The 13,716-nt window shown below is 45.2% G+C and overlaps 1 long non-coding RNA gene across 3 annotated transcripts; it reads right to left on the reverse strand.

Annotated features, from left to right (window-relative positions):
- Window positions 1-1,080: 1,080 nt before the first annotated feature.
- LOC124699827 lies at window positions 1,081-3,695 on the reverse strand. Of its 3 annotated transcripts, none has more exons than XR_007001536.1 (5): window positions 3,263-3,695; window positions 3,008-3,167; window positions 2,032-2,161; window positions 1,800-1,896; window positions 1,081-1,401 (listed from the first exon to the last, which is right to left on the reverse strand). It is a non-coding gene; the product is annotated as an uncharacterized LOC124699827 (long non-coding RNA). The 3 variants fall into 3 exon arrangements; XR_007001535.1 differs by having other exon boundaries at window positions 2,723-3,167; XR_007001537.1 differs by having other exon boundaries at window positions 2,723-3,172.
- Window positions 3,696-13,716: the final 10,021 nt, after the last annotated feature.

Below are 13,716 nucleotides of genomic sequence, written 5' to 3' on the forward strand. Positions count from 1 at the left end.
CAAGGAAGTGGAGACACTGATTTTTTTGGTGAGGCGTGCAAAACTTGTAGCGTTTTCTGATTATGTTATTTTTTTAAGATATTTGTTATGTAAAATTTGTTACCACATACCATCCTCAGACAAAAGCTTAAATAGACATTTGCTAAGAAGACATATATTCTTAATTGCAAGGACTTCGATACCTGGAACCCCTTGGTCCTTAGGCAAACATAACATACTCCATCTTCTTAAATAGACATTTGCTAAGAAGACATATATTCTTAATTGCAAGGACTTCGATACCTGGAACCCCTTGGTCCTTAGGCAAACATAACATACTCCATCTTGATAGACAATATTTCTTTCTATTTTCATCGGACCGCCAAAAGAAACTAGATCGATAAAAGTCAAGCCGTTTCCTAATGCCAACCGGAATTTCAAGAAAGGACAACATGAACATATGCAAGCTTGTTAACACAGAGTTAATAAGAAAAAGCCTATCACCATACGATAACATTTTTCTCCGCCAGCAACCCAGTTTAGAAGCAAAACAGGACTCTATCGGATTCGATTCCGCATTGCGAAGCGTTCTGTGATGAATAGGTACTAGTATGCTTTGGCGCGGCGACACGCCGCGCCCGTGGTTGTATATATTTGAATGATATTTTGTGTTGCTTTGCTACTGGAATTTCTTTGTGTACTTGTGGAATTTCTATGTGTATATCATATTATACTATATTGCTATGGATTGTTACATCAAACAGTCAAAGAACATCATTGTTTTTGTGTTTCCAATTTAATTTCTCCGCCGCGTCATGCTATGATGCAAAAGACTCATTCCCTGTATATATGGGAGCTCGCAGCGGCCGAACAAAGGTTTCTTTCCATCTTTGTTGGAAAAAGATGATACGGCCAAAGAAAGGTTTCTTTCCATCTTTTTTGGAATAAAAATGATGCGGCGTGTAGTTATAATGCAGTCACTCGGTTATAATCACTCGGTTATTAACAGCAGACTGCAAGAAACAGTTTTGAGTTACACATAGATAACATATAATACTTTTATAAACCACCTTAGGTTCAATCCCTGAATAGAAAACCACCTTAGGTGCAATGAGATCCTGTAGCAAAGTACCATGTTCGCTAACATCAATTTGATACATTACAAAATCGACAAAGTGAGTTTCAGTACTGGAAACATGTATGTATATTCCTCAATAGATGGCCTAATTAAATACAATGTTTCTGTGTCATCTCTTTATTTCGATGCTTTCCTTGGCGTATTACATGTCAATTATGTCTCTTTGCGGAGCCATGTCACATGCCTCTTTTCTCCCTCTCTAAGGGATCCTTCTCCTTGGCTCTAACAAAGCACTCTAGGAACTGGAACAGTCAGTGTAATTCCTCTTTCCGTAGACATTCAGCCTGTAGCATAGGATAAAATGAGTGAACAAAATCTGTTACAACCAATCCACATAATCACTGTTCTTGATGATTCTTTAATAAGGAATATAAATGATTTATTTAAAAAAGGGACAAATGGATGTAAAGCAACTGAAGCAATGGATTTTGGGAGCATATGGACAGAATGAGAGGTTTCAGAGGTAGTGACTGAAAAAAGATTATATCTTTATGTCAGGGTTCACTGGTAGTGTACTGGCTTTTTACAGCAGTAGGTGTGTGGATAAGAAAATCATGGCATTACATGTATACCGGAGGGATTGACATTACAGCACATTGATAGTGTTCAAGCTTAAATCAGTAGGTAGAAGGATAACATTTTTACATGGTATTTTCGATGGAACTACTGACAAAATATATACCTCGATGCAGACTGTCTGCTTCATTAGTTTGAATACTTCATTTCATCTCTCTTTCAGGCTCCCTTACCTGTTGCTGGATGTCAGATTTTGCTGTTTGCTGCAAGGATAAAAGTTCAGAATTAATATCGCGTGTTCTGCTGAAACTCATTTTATTTACATGAAGCTTACTCTAAAAATCGAATTAATAAAGAACTACAAACGCACTGCGTGTATGTGCATGGAAAATACATACCACGAATATCTTCTCAGTAAGTGCTAGCTCAGACAAATGATGTGCTTTTTATATTACACTGCTTCTTGACACTTTGCATCTTGGTCTCCCGGGCGAATGCTATAATATCTTTCTGGATATATTTGTAATGCTGCATATATACTTGTTTAGATAAACAATTTTTTGTTAAAATACATGGTATTCCCTATTTTAATCACAATACACCTACTTCAAAACAAACAGACTGCAATATGTACTCAATCAAAGCTAGTGAAAATCGCAGCAGATGCCTAGGTTGACATGTTCAAGAGGTCTACTTCAGACAGGGAAAATATAATCAGCACGACTTAACATGTCAGAAGATAGTACTTGTGAGTTTTGAGATATAACATGGAAAAAAATAAGAAAATTTTCATTCAAAACAAAGAATGACCTGACTAAAAAGGAAAGAACTCTAGCAGTCATTAGAAGGCTCCTCCAAATTCTTCCAAACTGTAGTATGAAGAAACTAATGGACAGACAATTCGGAGAAGAATCTAACTCTATTTTTTTACCACTAATAACACTATCAGAATATGTCCTTTTTTGTTTAGGAGTTAGAAAAACAGAGCTCTTTTATATATAAATTCAACACCTAATTTTCTATTCTGTTGTTTGAAGCTGCCGCTTCTTGTGTTAATAGATTCAAAGAATACTCTGAGAGGTGAAATACCTGTTCAAGAGAAATTGTAAGTTGTAGAGTTTCTTTCCGATTAACACAATAACTCTTTTTTGTTGGGGATGGGAGTCAGTGCACAGCTTTTCTGTCCATCTGTTCTACCATTTCTATCACATTCTGGTCTACGATTCATTTGTTCCATTCCAAAAACCAATCTTGTGATAACAATTCAAATTCCCATTTAAATCAAGGAAGGTGGCTGTAAGTACTAATCTGAGATTTTCTTCTGTTGAAGTAATTAATCTGGAGCTAATAATACAGTGAAGTGATTATATTTACCACTGGGAGTCTGTAGCAATCTGGTTTGTGATCACGCCATATACATCCTATGTCGCATGCCTCTCGGGACAGATACTGTGCTGAAGATTTCGGACTGTATCTTGACGGGGATCTTGCTATCCAATCTCTCCCTTCCGCGGCCGCTGCCGTACATGGCGGCCTGCACTTCAGGGCCCAACAAAGTTGCCATATGAGAGAGAGAAAGAGAGAGATGGAGTGAGGGACATACAAAGCGGGGCGGTCTGGCAAGCTTACCTATCGCACGCGCAGTCGCTGGTTTCGCCGCTGTCTCCATCCTCGCCGGGTCCGCTGCTGCATGCTTCTCGCCGACATGGCACAACGGCTGCCTCCTCCGCCGAATAGCCACCGACACCGCGGTCATCGCGACGATTCCTGCCAGTTCTGAACTCCTCACACACTGCTGCCCACGGACACTGCACCCAATCGGTCTCTTCCATTGATTCCCCACCCGCCGCGACACCATTCTGCCCCTATGCAGAACTCCCGGGGCAACCCTAGTCGCCTCAATCGCTGGCGCAACTCCAAGCCTACTCCTACTCCTCCGTGTGGCTGCTTCGTCCACGGCCTCCTCACGCAGGATCTCGTCCACGAAGCAGCTCTTAGAGGGAGGCCGGTGGATGTGGAGATTAACCAGAGAGGCAGGAAGTGGTTCAGAGGAGGAGATCGTGTGAAGGATTTGGGGAGGGAGGAGAATGAAAGAAGTCCAAATAACCCCCCTAAGTATTGGAGTTGGGACTCTAACCCCCCCTAAGTTTAGATTGGGCCATTTAACCCCTCTAAGTATCAAATACCAGGCAATTTACCCCCTTAGCTGTTTTGGTAGCTGTTTTGGTCCACATGGCAAGTGGTTTCAGCCGACCTCTGCTTCTGGGAGCTCTGCGTCGTGCTCTTCCGTGCCAAGCTGCTAGTCCCCTCCGCCGGCCGTACGTGGGTGCTGCTCCGGGGGCTGCACCTCGTCGCCTCCTTCTGCGACCTCGACGTCGAGCCCGCCGTCGTCCTCGACATGCTCCCCGCCGCCTCTCTCCGCCTCTCGCACGAATAGTTGGATTTGTTCCTTCCAAAACTGAAACCGAATAATCAAGTTCCTCTCTGCTGCTATTCCCAGCGAGCCCCGTTTTCACAAGTCGGCGCTCCCAGGCTCCCAGCTCTCGCCGCCGCTGCCCTTTCCCCAGCTCTCGCCGTCGCTAGTACCAGCCTCTTGCCCGCGCTGTGAAGGCTCCAGATCGGACCTGCCCCGCGATGGAGAGCAAAATCATCCCATCGTTGAATCTGCCGCCCGGCCTGCTGCTGTTCCTCATGTCACTTGCCCGGTCAGTGTTCCGCCCTTTAACCCTTTCAGATGGAAACTCGGAACTCTTGCAGAAATAAAATTCAGTTCAGATTACTGATGAGTCCCTTTCCTGATCAGATTGGAATCGAATTGCTGTCCGTCACCTAATAAAATTAGGTGTCAGGTCTTCGGCCTCCCTATTAGTAGCACAGAACCAGCCCTCCGTGGCTCCATGTGATCTTGAGCAGCAGCTTTCCAAATTGTCTGCAAAAACGTCAAACAGCGACCAGGTACTGGCCGTCGGCGGGCAACGTGCAGCTTCTTCCTTCGTGGGGCAGAGCTGATGGCGGAGCAGTTCCACCTCAAGGCGCTCCACGCCGTCTTCGCCGTGCGCTTCCCGTCAACGTGGTGTGGCCAATGCCAAAGCAGAGTTCCAGCGTGGCTAAAACCACCTGCCACGTGGACCAAAACAACTATCAAAACAGCTAAGGGTGTAAATTGTCTGGTATTTGATACATAGGGGGGTTAAATGGCCCAATCTAAACTTAGGGGGGGTTAGTGTCCCAACCCCAATACTTAGGGGGGTTATGTGGACTTCTTTCGGAGGAGAATAAGGCCCACCACGTCGGGGACGCACACCAATCCTATCCAAAAGCTTTTAGATTATTGGGTTCGTGGGACATGCACCGCTTTGACTGCCGTCTTGACTCAAATTACGTGAATGAGACCAAGTAGGATACGGCTTCCTGCAGTAACAACGAACGAACGACCGGCCAGCAATGTGCAAAGATTAGGGATGAAGCCGGTAACCGGTAATCCTCCAGCAAAAAAAAAAAAAACTGAAAACAACCAGGAGGAGTGAAAAAATGTACCGACAACGACGTGTCATCTAAAGACTGGATCACTGAAAGGATAATTGATGCATCTACAGTGCCCAAATCAATATGAAGTGCCCTAAATTGATTAAGTTTTATATAGGGTATAATACCAAGGTACCTTAAAGGTAAAGTACCAGATTCGCATCCAAGAATTTCCGTATACTGATGCTCCATGTATTTAGCCTTACCAAAGCAAAAAATAAAAGCTCACTTTTATGAAAATTAATTTTCAAGCCAGAGATCAAACATACACATAATCAGCTTCATATTGACAACCTTTTCAACCTCATGCTCCATAAACAAAATAGTATCATCAGCGTACTGTAAAATGGAGATTCCACCATCAGCAAGATGAGGTAACAAACTCCCCACTTGCCCTACATCCTTGGCACGAGCAATAAGAATAGCTAACATATCTGCTACAATGTTGAAAAGGATGGGAGAGAGAGGATCCCCTGCCTTAACCCTTTTCGTGTTTGGAAATTATGGACAATATCATTATTGACCTTAATTCCAACGCTGCCGCCCTGAACATAATGTCTAGTTCGATTACACCACGCGGGATCAAAACCCTTCATTCCAAGAACCTGTTGAAGAAACGGTCACTTGACCTTGTCATATGCCTTTTCAAAATCAATTTTAAAACAGACCCCACCTAACTTCTTCCTATGCAACTGGTGGATCGTTTCATGAAGTACAACTACTCCTTCCAAAATATGACGGCCAGGCATGAAAGCGGTCTGAGTGGGTTTTATCATTTTATGAGCCAAATCTGAATCTCTTTAGTAGCGACCTTTGTAAATATTTTGAAATTGACATTGAGTAAACAGATAGGTCTATACTGTTAAATTTGAGAAGCATCTTCTTTTTTGGGCAGAAGAGTGATCATACCGAAATTTAATTTAAAAAGCGAGAGATCACCTTTTTGAAAATATGCAAACAAAGCCATTAAATCATCTTAAAGACGCCCCAAAACTACTGATAAAACTCAGCTGAAAACCATCCGGACCCGGAGCTTTATTATGCTCCATCTTTGAGATCGCCTTATGAACTTCCTCAACCGTAAAGTTCACAGTTAAAAGGCCGTTCTCCGTAGAAGACAGCTGCGGGATATCATGAATGCGATCCTCCATCATGCAAAAAATCATCCTTAACAGGATCCCCAAATAGCTTCTTATAATATTCGGTAATATATATCTTGATATTTTCATCCCCAACAATAGTGCCTTCTTCATGCTCTATTTGGAAAATTTTCTTCTTTCTATGCTTCCCATTAGCAATTAGGTGAAAATACTTAGTATTATCCCCACCTTCTTGCACATATTTTACTTTAGCCTGTTGAACCCATTTTGTTTCTTCATCACGTCTGAGCTTGTTTTAACTTTTCATTTGCCAATTTTAGACCAGCTTGCTAAGTAGAAGACAAAGGAATAGTTTTAGCTTTGATATCTAAAGCATCAATAATGCCTAACAAGCGCTCTTTTTTCCTTTTTATACTTTCCACTTAAATTTTTAGCCCAGCCACTCAGAAAACGACACAAATGCATAATATTTTGTTGCCATGTTTGAAGAGGTGTGTGACAAGGGGGATCCTCGGCAATTAGCACCATGTGGGGCTTAGGGTTGACGAAATCCTGCAAGCTAGCACGAGACATCGGATACCAAACGATAAGGCCAGTTTTTACCCAGGTTCGGGGCCCTCGATGAGGTAAAACCCTTACTCCTACTTGTCTGATCTTGATTTATCGATGAAAAAGGTTACAATGGGGCAGCCGATATACTATGTTGTGGTGAACTCGCGGGAAGGCAAGGTTTTAAGGGTTTGGTGCGTACGGGATTGTGTAGGATGATTTTGATGTCCTCCGGCAGGCCCTCTCCTGGCCTTTATATAGGAGGCCAGGTCCCGAGAGTCCTGCTGGGATTTGACTATGTTACAATGAGATCTAATCTAATCTTTCTTTATTCGGTGTTTCCTCGTCTTGTCTACTAAGAATCCATCTCCTTCTGCCTTTCCTTCATCGCTACCGACATATCGGCCCATCATGGGATGCAATGATCTTCATGAATCCTTTGTTGGGCTGAAAGAGGTAGGCCAATGTGGGGTACCCGAAGGTTAATGCCCACATCGGTGTGTTTCAAGGAGAAACCGCCGCCCATTCGGCTGCCACCAAGTTGAAAAACCCCTCTTGCTGAAACCAAGAAAGCTCGAAAGAAAACCGAGCAATATTACCACGATGTGCCCGATGACCGAATCAATCAGCAAAGGCGTGTGATCAGACCTGATCGAGATAAAGCTCTAACAAAGACAAGTGGAAACTTTTGTTCCCACTCTATACTAGTCAGAACCCGATCCAATTTATGGAAAGTAGGGTTCTCCCTCCGGCTTGCCCAAGTAAATTGGCGCCCAGCGAGCACAATCTCTCTTAAATTAAGATTTTCGATGATTGCATTGAAAATAAAAGGCCAGCGAGGATTATAATTATCATTACTTTTATCTTCAGGCCTCCGAAGAATATTAAAATCTCCATCTAATAGCATAAGCAAAGGCTCTGTAGCACACATACGAACTAACTCCGAAAAAAATTGATGTTTAAGAGCATCATGTGCTGCCCCATACACATGCACTAAAGTCCATTCAAAACAATCCAACTTTGATTTAATGGACAATTTAACACAAAATTGCCCATTATCAACATTTCTAACCAGAAGTGTACATGTGTTTATGCCAACCAGGATTCCGCTAGACCTCCCATCTGGAGGTAAACAGAACCATGCAAAATCTTTGCCGCTAGCTAGATCACGGAGAAAAGGTACCGCAAAATTTGACCTCCCTGTTTCTAGCAAAGCAATGAAAACGAGACGATGATCACGGATAGACTCCTTCACAAATAAGTGTTCACCCTGATCTCTAAAACCCTCACTATTCCAACACATTCCTCTTAAACCAACCGTCTAAGAATAGTTTTTTTTTAATTCTAATACGGCTGCTTCTACGAACATTTGTCATACCATAAGACTTCTATTTACGGTTACCCTTAGTTTTATTTTCTCCAGTTACAAACTCAACCGGATCATCATCAAAGATTTGCATATCATCTTCCAAATCGTTGCATAAATCTGAAGCCCGAGAGACCGCCAGACAAGTAGGGGGTTCTCACTAGAATTAGCTAAGAGGCTACTGTTTTTCAACATAGTTAAGGTACGGTGTTGCTCATTATCTTTCAACAAAGTGACTGACGCAACACGTTCTGCATGAGAAGCACCAAAAGACACACCTAACAACTCCGCTTTTTCTAAAATACTCTCATCAGAAAACAACGCAAGAAAAGAAGATTTCAATGGCGAACACATACCTTGTGCAAGAGGATCATCGCGACGCTTAGCAAGCAACATTTCCCTCTCCAGCTGAGTGGCGTCAGCGTTCGGTTGGGAACGCAGTCGTCCACTCGACCGTGACCCCAAAACAGAACCCTCCGAGATACCTCCAAAAGCTATAATTTGCTCTTTTGACTACTTGCAAGATACATAAGAAATAGTAGTAGGCGAAATAAAGACATCACACTCACCTGTGAGCAGCAAACGAGTTGACAACAGCGGTAGGGTGAGCAGAGGAGTCGACGGCAGAGCTGCCGCCTCCCTAGCAACCGGCGAAAGGGTCGCCTCGGACATACCCAAGGACGTTGCATGGGGCGAACCATGCATAAAGGGCCAGGCCGCCGCGAGCAGAGGCAAAGGATGGCCATTCACAAAGTGGCCCATGTCGTGCCCAACGGCGGTATGATTGCTTGGGAACAGCCGATCGAATGCCTGCTGCGGGCATCATAGAGTCACCATCAACAATACCTCCTGAAACCTGCCTATCAATGGTCCTTTCAACCGGACCATGAACAGTCTCACTGAAAGTAGAAAACAGATTCTTAGGACACTATGTAACAATAGGATCAGAAAACAAATTTCCATACCTAGAAATAACTCATCCTCTTTCACATACGTAGGTGACTCCCCAAATCAGCACCCAGATATTTTGGCATAAAGGAGCCAAAAGCCACTGGAGAAATAGCAAGAGAATTTCCCTAAAAGCAGGTGCTGAAGATTTCGTCTTCCCACCATCATTATTTCCCTAAGCAGGACTTTCTAAGTACAAGCTAACTGAAAACAGCCTAAAACGTGGACGCGGCAGAGCATGCGATCGTGCCATTCCACGATCCTCCGAGGCGTACCGCCATTGCCGTTGTGATTCTGCCATCCCAAAACCCGGTCGTGGCATTGAGCTAACAACTAGCTAACTAACTGAACGTTGACAGTGAACAGGCTCACATGCCAAACTAATTATTTGAAAGACAAAGTAGGAAACTACTGTAGCATTTCCGACAACAGAAATAACTGAAACTACTTCAGAAATAATTGCACAGCACACGTAAAAGAGGTCGTAAATAAAAAAAAAAGATTCAGTGCATGTTCAAGCACCGTATCAGATCAATGACCAGTTATATACACGGAGTGAAAAAAAATAGACTGCTGCAGATTAGGCAGTAGAACGGGAAACTTCTATTCCCTGGGTAAAGAACCATGACACCACATTCACTAGTCTGGTACGCTTCAAAATTCCAGTGCGCAGGTCATATCAACAGAAGTTCCCAGTAAAATATCGCCGACCACAGATTTTTAGAGACATCCTCTCACAAATGAACAGCAGCGCTTGACGCGAGTACCTGATCGAGAAATGATACAGAAGAGTTCAGGTTGGTTGAGGAGGCACCGTACAGGTATGCCTCAACGGGGGACGCTCAGCACGGCCCTATGCATTTCTGGATCAGCGCCACTTCTTAATCCGAGACCGACTCCAGGGTCCACGCGCTATCTTACCCCCAGTTCCTCGCTCCACGGACTGAACTCGGTTTCCAGTTTCCATGCCCAGTGCTCAATTCGACTTCACCTCAGGATCCACTCCGATTCCAACTCCTTGTGTCGTGCCAGTAGTATAACATGCGCTCGACGGCGTTCCATTGAGCTATCAATTCTTTGGTTTCCCTCATCTCTGATTGACTGAGCGCTTGCCCTAGCTCTTGGCCGATCAATCAGTTAGTTCCTCGCCTTTGACGGCTGATCGATCTGCAAGCACCCATGGCAATGGCAGTAGCTTCCCTTCTTCCGCCACTGCTCCCGACGCCACCGAGAACCGAGATGGTGCCGATCCTCCCGACGCCGCCCAGGAGCAAGATGCTTCCGCTGCTGCCGACGCCGTCCGTCGTCGCTGCGCTGCTGGCGCTTGCAGCCATGCCCGGCCGCGCCGACTTCGTCCAGAGGTGGGACGCGACCAAGAAGTACAAGAGTATCATGTCGCCCTGCATATCGTCGTCGTCGTCCAAAAGCAGTGGCAGCCCTAGCCGCGCTTACTCCGTTGACAGGTGGGACGCGAACAAGAAATACAAGGTTCCCGGCGCTGCCAGCGGCACATCATCGTCGTCATCGTCGGACAGCAGCGGCAGGAGCCCCGGACGCGCCGACTCCGTCGAGCGGTGGGACACCAAGAAGCTCACGACTTCGAGCAGGACGTCCACCACGACAGATCGTGGCCGCCTGCATGGCGGCGATAACAAGCGCCCGCCTAGCCGGACGTCCTCGGCCGAGCGCTGGGATTTGCACAAGAAGCCTCGCCCGGAGGAGAAGGACGATCTGCCTCAGACCCAAGAGCAAGAGGCGACGACTCAAGGATTTGCACAAGAAGCGTTCGCCGGACCAAATTTCTACGCCTCGCCGGATCCGATCATGCTCCCCATGCCTTCCTTCTTTCTGCGGGCGCACTAGGTGTTCTCTGATCGATCAGGATGTTGTACTTAGATTTGGTGCAAATTCACTCTACCACTTGCAGTGCTTTGATTTGACTCCAATAACTGTAATACTACTTCAAAATCACGAATTAATTTGTACGCAACAGCATCTGATTGATACATTTGGCTTGTAAATTGTTGCATTTGATTAATTAAGCAATTATTACGTCAAATAATGGATGCGCATTACTTATGATGCAAGTTCAATATTTGTGGTCTCCTCGTTGTAGCGCCCCATCCTCGATGAAATTACGTTCCACGTTTAGCCTCCTACCCTAAAATTCCCCGCGGTAACAAAACAACTCCCTGGTTGAGGGAAAGTTTCTCAACACTGCGGATACGAATTTTTTTCCCTTCTAAAACTACAAGATGTATCATGATATTAACCCCATGGCATCTGCACCTGGGACTCTGGGAGGCACATCCAACTCATAACCAAAAAAAAAACTCAATCCATGTAAAAAAAAGCGCAATGCGAAGTGGCAACTTACTTATACCATGACGATAAGTTGTATAATTATCGATTCCTATACAACATAAAAATCTGAGAAAAACTAGATGTAGGCAAATCATTCTGTAAAATTTGAACCTAAGATACCATATATTAGAGGCAGTACAAAAATGACAAAACCTGACAATTTTTTAGATTGTGAGAGATTGTACTATTAACTATTATAAATATCAGAATTTTTCATTTTGCATAGCCTCGAACATAAGGTATTTTGAGTTGCAAATTTGCCACGTTAGTAGAACACAAGATTGTCTACATCTAGTTTTGTTTTTTTGTTTTTTTTAACTTTAAATATTATTTTCGAATTTTTCAAAAAAAATGAGCTACATGTAGCTCGAGCTACATTTGTAGTTTGTAAGTAGACTATTCCCGACAAAAATTACTGCAAGTTATTAATCAAGGAAGCGTAGCCAAATAAATTACTAAGTTTGATCAGAAATGAATAATGACTTCTTTTATTTCTGTTGGGTTTTATATCTAGCCTACCCAACTTTTTTGGGAAAAAGGCTTTGATGTTCTTGTTCAGAAATGACATACTCCCTCCGTCTAAAATGAGTAAAATACATGCGAGGTCATGAAACTTGTCTGTATATATCACTTTGGTCATTGTATTCAGAAAAGTGGAATTTACAGTCACTAAAGACGCAGTGTACCCCTCTCGTGAACAGTGTTGAGAGGCGGATAAGGAGGTGAACCAGCGCGTCGAGTCTCGTCGGCGACGTCGTCGCTCCCCTCTGCCTCCGGCCGCCGTTCGACGCCGGGAGGTGGAGGGGAGCCCTGACTCTCGTCGTGCGGGTGGACAGATCAAAGGTAGGTTAGGGTTTCTAGATGTGTGTGCCCATGGCGTCTCCGAAGATGGCGGCGGTGGCGTCTATGCATAGGGCTTCGTCCTCCCCCTCCTTCCCCCATTCCAGCGGCGACGCTGGGGAGGCTGTGGAGGTGTTTCGTCCGGTGAGCTCCGTCCTGGTTTCTCTGGCCGACCGTGGCGGCAAGGGGAGAAGCTGGAGGTTGGTGGTGATCCGGCTTTGGTTCTTTTGGTCGAGCTGGTCTTCTTCTTCGGTGTGTCTGCTCTGGCCGGCCGTGGCGGCATGGGGAGCAGCGACTGGAGGTTGCTGGGTCATGGGTACAGCTGCGGGTTGGCCTGGTCGGCTCCTCGTCGGCTGGAAGATGGGCGGTGCTAGGGAGGTGGCGCTGTGGCCGTGCGCGTTCAACGCGTCTAGGTTCCGTTGCGGGGCGGCGGACGGCTTTTGCGGCCATCTATGACATGTGGCGGCATTCCTTCCCCGACGGTTGGAGGTACGGCGACGACGGCGACGGCTAGGGTCTTGGGAGAGACTTCTGGATCCGATTGCTTTTCCTTCAGTCTGTGCAGGGTGCTTTGTGCAAATTTCAGGGTCCTCTTGTTTTTTTCTTTTTCTTTGGTGGACTTGTTTGTAATTTGTACTGAGTATCTTTCAATATATGAGTCGGATCCTTTCAAAAGAAAGACGCAGCGTAGTGTCACATACCATCACCGCATATGCTGCAAATACGTATGGGCTGACCTGGCTGTGTGTGGGTCCCTTTGTCATTGACAGTGGCTGCCAGTTTTATAGAAAAACATATAAAGTTTATTTATTTGTATCATCTTCTCTACGTTTAGACCAGTCAAGATGATGAGCTAATGACCTGCTAGAACAAGGGGGCGGGTTTTCCCAAAAATGCCAACAACCACAATGTATTCCATAGTTGCACCACTGAAATTTGTTCGTGCGCCGCATCTGCCGCCGCCTCGCCGTCGACGCGCCTCGGTGCACAGGATGTGCTCGACATCGCACATGCAAGGCCATCGATCGGGGCCCTAGTTTACTCAGAGCGCGGCGTACTCAAGCATGCTGGCTAGCTCATTGGTGTCATAGTAATAATCCCGGTGCACGACCCTCGCACGTAGTCGTGGTGGATGTACTCCATGCCCTGCACCAGACCTGCGGCCACCTTGAGCCGCGCGTCCAAGCTCCGCACCCGCTTCTTGCCATCGGTGCTGTCCTGGTGTAGCCAGTCCTACACTCGAGTTCGCCATTGCTTCCATGATTGGCTCCCCAACGGAACTCCCACCAAAGGAGAGAAAGGTCCAAATCTTTCAGCTTGGATAGAGACCCAAGTGATGCTAGGTGTGTGGTCAACCTAGGTGAACTTAGCTTGTATGAGGTGAGATAAGT

This window comes from Lolium rigidum, chromosome 3, assembly GCF_022539505.1.
Source record: "Lolium rigidum isolate FL_2022 chromosome 3, APGP_CSIRO_Lrig_0.1, whole genome shotgun sequence".
Taxonomy (NCBI): domain Eukaryota; kingdom Viridiplantae; phylum Streptophyta; class Magnoliopsida; order Poales; family Poaceae; genus Lolium; species Lolium rigidum.